Source organism: Protopterus annectens, chromosome 13.part0 (assembly GCF_019279795.1).
Source record: "Protopterus annectens isolate FY-2018-M chromosome 13.part0, PAN1.0, whole genome shotgun sequence".
Classification (NCBI taxonomy): Eukaryota; Metazoa; Chordata; order Ceratodontiformes; family Protopteridae; genus Protopterus; species Protopterus annectens.
Window position 1 is genome coordinate 1305702274 of NC_056747.1, and position 6567 is coordinate 1305708840.

Consider the following 6567-nt stretch of genomic DNA (forward strand, 5'->3'; position numbering starts at 1 on the left):
GGAGGGACAGATTCATAACCCAGAGGCTCCCTTCACTCTGGAATAAAATCCCAGTCCAGGTTAGGCAGAGTCCCTCATTGACTCTCTTCAAGAGGAATCTTGATGAGTGGATGGGGGATCATAGGTTTACCCCGGGTATCACTTCTGTGTCACTGTTAGACAGAGGCACAGTACACTAACCTCAAAAAAGGGCATAGCAAAATTAATTTAAAATGGGTGGTGAAAGCCAAACACACTCTGGCTAGGCTTATAAATGCCCTAGGGCAGATAGCCTAGTATGAACCTATGAACCTATGAACCTATATGGGGCAGTGAGCCAACACAGGGTATGGGTGAATGAGTTAACACAAATGCACTGATGTATGGGACAGTGAAATAACGTAGGAGCACTGGTGAATGGGATAGTGAGGTAACACCGGACAACTGGGTATGGGATAGTGATTTATCTCAGGAGCACTGGTATATGGGAGAGTGAGGTAACACAACAGCACTGGTGTATGGGATAGTGAAATAACACATGAGCACTGGTGTATGGGATAGTCAGGTAACACAAGAGCACTAGTGTATGGGACACTGCAGTAACAGAGGAGCATTGGATTATGGGACAGTGAGGTAACACAGGAGCACTGATGTATGGGACAGTGAGGTAACATAGGAGCACTAGGGTATGGGACAGTGAGGTAACTCAGGAGCACTGATGTACTAGCCAGTGATTTAACACAGGAGAACTGGTATGTGGGAGACTGAGGTAACACAGCAGCACTGCTGTATGGGACAGTATGGTAACACAGGAGCACTGAAATATGGGGCAGTAAGGTAACACAGGTGCTCTGTTGTATGGGACAGTGAGGTAACAGATGAGAGCTAGTGTATGGGACAGTCAGGTAACACAGAAGCACTGGTGTATGGGACAGTGAGGTAACACAAGAGCTCTAGTTTATGCCAGAGTGACTTAACAGAGGAGCACTGGTGTATGGGACAGTGAGGTAACACAGGAGCACTGGTATATGGGACAGTGAGGTAACACAGGAGCACTGTTGTATGGGACAGTGAGGTAACACAGCATTACCAGTGTATGGGACAGTGAGGTAACACAGGAACACTAGGATGGGAAGGGTGACGTAAACAAGGAGCAGGAATGCATCAGAGAAAGTAGTAGCACAGAAGCATTGGTGTATGGGACACTGACGTAACACAGGAGCACTACTTTATGGGAGACTGAGGTAACATAGCAGGATGGGTATATAGGACAGTGAGGTAACACAGTAGCACTGGTGTATGGGGCAGTGAGGTTACCCAGGAGTACTGGTGTATCAGACAGTGAGTTAACACATCAGTATTGGTGTATGGGACAGTGAGGTAACACAGAAGCACTGGTGAATGGGTGGGTGAGGTAACACAGGAGCACTAGTGTATGGGACAGTGAGGTAACACATGAGCACTGGAATATGGGACAGTGAGGAAACACAGCAGCAATAGTGTAATGAACAGTAAGGTAACACAGGAGCTCTGTTGTACTGGACAGTGAGGAAACATAGGAACACTAGTGTTTGGGAGAATGATGTAACACAGGAGCACTGGCATATGTTACACTGAAGTAACATGGGAGCACTGGTGTATGAGACAGTGAGGTAACACAGAAATACTGGTGTATGTGATAGCAAGAGAACACAAGAGCACTGGTGTATGGGACAGTGAGGTAACAAGGAGCACTGGTGTATGGGACAGTGAGGTAACACAGGGGCAATGGAGTATGGAACAGTGAGGAAACACAGGAGCTCTAGTGTATGGGACAGTGAAGTAACACAGGGGCACTGGAGTATGGAACAGTGAGGAAACACAGGAGCACTGGTGCATGGGACAGTGAGGTAACAGAGGAGCACTAGTGTTTGAGAGAGTGAGGTAAATGAGGAGCACTAGTGCATGGAAGAAAGAGCTAACACAGGAGCACTGGTGTATGGGACAGTGAAGTAACACAGGAGCACTGCTGTATGGGAGACTGAGGTTACCCAGGAGCACTGGAATATGGAGCAGTGAGGTTACATGGGTTCCTATTACGTGATAGAAGTTTAGAAACTTTGAACACGACAATATCAAACTTGTCTGTTCGAAGTTTCAAAACTTTGAACATGGCAAAAAAAAATAAAAGATGCAACAGTAAACTAACGGTTGCAAGCAGGGGGTCTCAGAGTTGGTATATTTAAAGAGTGGGTTGTGTGTGTGGGGCATAGCCCCCCACGTAGGGGGTGCAAGCAGCTTGACCCCCTGCTTGCAACAGTTAGTTTACTGTTGCATCTTTTATCTTTTTTTCTGTGTTCAAACTTCAGCAAGCTCGACTATATGGTTTCAACCATATAGGGTTCGAACTTGTTGAAGTTCAATCACGTAATAGGAACCCAAGTAACACAGGAGCACTGGCGTATGGGACAGTGAGGTAACACAGGAGCACTAACATAAGGGAGAATGAGGTAACACATGAGCAGTGGTATATAGTACAGTAGATAATACAGGAGCAATGACATATAGGGCAGTGAGATAACACAGCTGGACTGGTATATGGGACAGTGAGCTAACACAGAGTAGTGCATGGCACAGTGAAATAACATAGCAGCACTGGTGTATGGGGCATGGAGATAACAGAAGAACTGGTATATGGGACAGTGAGCTAACACAGGGTAGTGTATGGGACAGTGAAATAACACAGGAGCACTGGTGCATGGGTGAATAAGTTAACACAAGAGCACTGGTGTATGGGACAGTGAGGTAACGTAGGAGCAGTGCTGAATGGGATAGTGAGGTAACACAGAAGAACTGGTATATGGGACAGTGAGCTAGCACAGGGTAGTGCATGGGACAGTGAAATAACATAGCAGCACTGGTGTATGGGGCAGGGAGATAACAGAAGAACTGGTATATGGGACAGTGAGCTAACACAGGGTAGTGTATGGGACAGAGAAATAACATAGTAGCACTGGTGTATGGGGCAGGGAAATAACACAGGAGAACTGGTATATGGGACAGTGAGCTAACACAGGGTAGTGTATGGGACAGTGAAATAACACAGGAGCACTGGTGTATGGGTGAATAAGTTAACACAAGAGCACTGGTGTATGGGACAGTGAGGTAATGTAGGAGCAGTGCTGAATGGGATAGTGAGGTAACACAGAAGAACTGGTATATGGGACAGTGAGCTAACACAGGGTAGTGTATGGGACAGAGAAATAACATAGCAGCACTGGTGTATGAGGCAGGGAAATAACAGAAGAACTGGTATATGGGACAATGAGCTAATAAAGGGTAGTGCATGGGACAGTGAAATAACATACTAGCTCTCGTGTATGGGTGAATGAGTAAACACAAGTGCACTGGCGTATGGGATAGTGAGATAATGTAGGAGCACTGGTGAATGGGATAGTGAGGTAATATCGGACAATTGGGTTTGGGATAGTGCGTTAACTCAGGAGGACTGGTATATGGGACAGTGAGGTAACACAGAAGCATTGATATATGGGACAGTAAGGTAACACAGGATCACCAGTATATGGGACAGTGAGGTAACACAGGAGTACTGGTATATGGGACAGTGAGGTAACACAAGAGCACTGATATATGGGACAGTGTGGTAACACAGGAGCAACTGTATCTGGGACAGTGACGTAACACAGGAGCAGAGGTATACTGGGCAGTGAGGTAATTCACAAGCACGACTGTATGGGACAATCAGGTAATACAGGAGCACTGGTGTATGGGACAGTCAGGAGACACAGGAGAACTGGTTCATGGGACAGTGAGGTAAATGAGAAGCACTGGTGTATGGGACAGTAAGGTAACACAGGAGCAGTGGTATATGGGACATTAAGGTAACACAGGATCACCAGTGTATGGGACAGTGAGGTAACACAGGAGCACTGGTGTATGGGACACTGAAGTAACACAGGACCACTAACATATGGGAGAAAGAGGTAACACAGGAGAACTAGTGTATGGGACAGTAAAGTAACACAGGAGCACTGGTGTATGGGACACTGAGGCAACACAGGAGAACTGGTACATGGAACAGTGAGGTAACACAGGAGCACTGGTGTATGGGACAGTGAGGTAACACAGGAGCACTGGTATATGGGACAGTGAGGTAACACAGAAGCACTGGTCTATAGGACAGTGAGGTAACACAAGAGAACTGGTATATGGGACACTAAAGTAACACAGGATCACTACTTTATGGGATACTGAGGTAACATAGCAGGACTGGTATATGGGACAGTAAGGTAACACAAGAGCATTGGTGTATGGGACAATGAGGTAACACAGGACCACTAAAGTTAGGAAGAATGAGGTAACACAGGAGCACTGGTGTATGGGACAGTGAGGTAACACAGCAGCACTGGTGTATGAGACAGTGAGGTAACACAGGAGCACTGGTGTATGGAAGAATGAGATAACACAGCAGCACTGGTATAAGAGACAGTGAGGTAACAAAGGAGCACTAGTGTATGGGAGAGTGACTCAACAGAGAAGCACTGGTGAATGGGACAGTGAGGTAATACAGGAGAACTGGTGCATGGGAGAGTAAGGTAAACAAGAAGCACTACTGTAAGGGACAGTGAGGTAACAAAACAGCACTGATGCATGGGACACTGAGGAAACACAAGAGCTCTGGTGTGTGGGACAGTGAGGTAACACAAAAGCACGGATGTATTGGACAGTGAGGTAACAGAGGAGCTCTGGTGTTTGGGACAGTGAGATAACACAGGAGCACTGGAGTATGGGACACTGAGGTAACAGAAGAGGACTGGTATATGGGACAGTGAGGTAGCACAGGTGCACTGGTGTATGGGGTCATGAAGTAACACAGGAACACTAGTGTATGAGACAATGAGTTAACAGAGGAGCACTGGTGTATGGGTGGGTGAGGTAAACAAGAAGCACTACTTTATGGGACAGTGAGGTAACACAAGAGCACTGATGCATGCGACAGTGAGGTAACATAGGAGCTCTGATGTGTGGGACAGCGAGGTAACACAAGAGCACTGATGTACTGGAAAATGAGGTAACACAGGAGCTATGGTGTATAGGACACTGATGTAACACAAGATAAATAGTATATGGGAGATTGAGGTAAATGAGGAGCACTGGTGTATAGGACCATCAGGTAACACAGGAGCACTGGTGTATGGGGTCATGAGGTAACACAGGAATACTATTGTATGGGACAGTGATGTAACACAGGAGCACTGGTGTATGGGAGAGTGAGATAACACAGGAGCACTGGTGTATGGGGTCATGAGGTAACACAGGAACACTAGTGTATGGGAGAGTGAGTTAACAGAGGAGCACTTGTATATGGGACCATGATGTAACACAGGAGCACTGGTACATAGGACTGTGATGTAACACAGTAGCACTGGTGTATGCAACAGTGAGGTAACACAGGAGCACTGGTGTATGGGGCAGTGAGGTAACACAGGAACACTTGTATATGGGACCGTGATGTAACACAAGAGCACTAGTGTATGGGAGAGTGAGTTAACAGATAAGGACTGTGAGGTAACACAGGAACACTTGTATATGGGACCGTGATGTAACACAGGAGCACTGGTGTATGGGACAGTGAGGTAACACAGGAGCACTGGTGTATGGGAGAGTGAGGTAAACGAGAAACAGTACTGTATGGGACAGTGAGGTAACACAAGAGCACTGATGTATGGGACAGTGAGGTAACACAGGAGCTCTGTTGTGTGGGATAGTGAGGTGACACAGAAGCTCTAGTGTGTGGGACACTGAGGTAGCATGGGAGCAGTGGTATATGGGACATTGAGGTATGGAAGAGTGAGATAAACCGATGAGCACTGATGTATGATGTATGAGAATGAGGTAAATGAGAAGCAGTACTGTATTGGAGAGGGAGGTAACACAGAAGCACTGGTGTATGAGAGAGTGAATTAACAGAGGAGCACTGGTATAATGGAAAGTGAAGTAACACGGGTTCCCTAGTGTATGGGGTCATGAGGTAACACAAGAACACTAGTGTATGTGGGAGTGAGTTAATAGAGGAGCACTGGTGTGTGGAACTGTGAGGAAACACAGGACCACTGGTGTATGGGACAGTGTGGTAACACAGGAGCACTAGTGTATGAGAGATTGCAGTAAACGAGGTCTCTGGTGTATGGCAGAGTGAGGTAAATGAGTATCACTACTGCATGGGAGAATGAGTTAACATAGGAGCACTGGAATATAGGACAGTGAGGTAACACAGGAGCAACTGTATCTGGGACGGTGAGGTAACATAGGAGCACAAGGTGTGGGACAGTGAGGTAACACAGGAGCAGCGGTATACTGGACAGTGAGGAACCACATGAGCAATTGTATCTGGGACAGTCAGGTAACACAGGAGCAGTGGTATGGTGGACAGTGAGGTAACACAGGAGCACAAGTGCATGAGACAGAGAGGTGGCACAGGAGCACTGGTGTATTGGACAGTGAGGTAGCACAAGAGCACTTGTATATGGGACAGTGAGGTAACACAGGAGCACAAGGTATGGGACAGTGAGGTAACACAGGAGCACT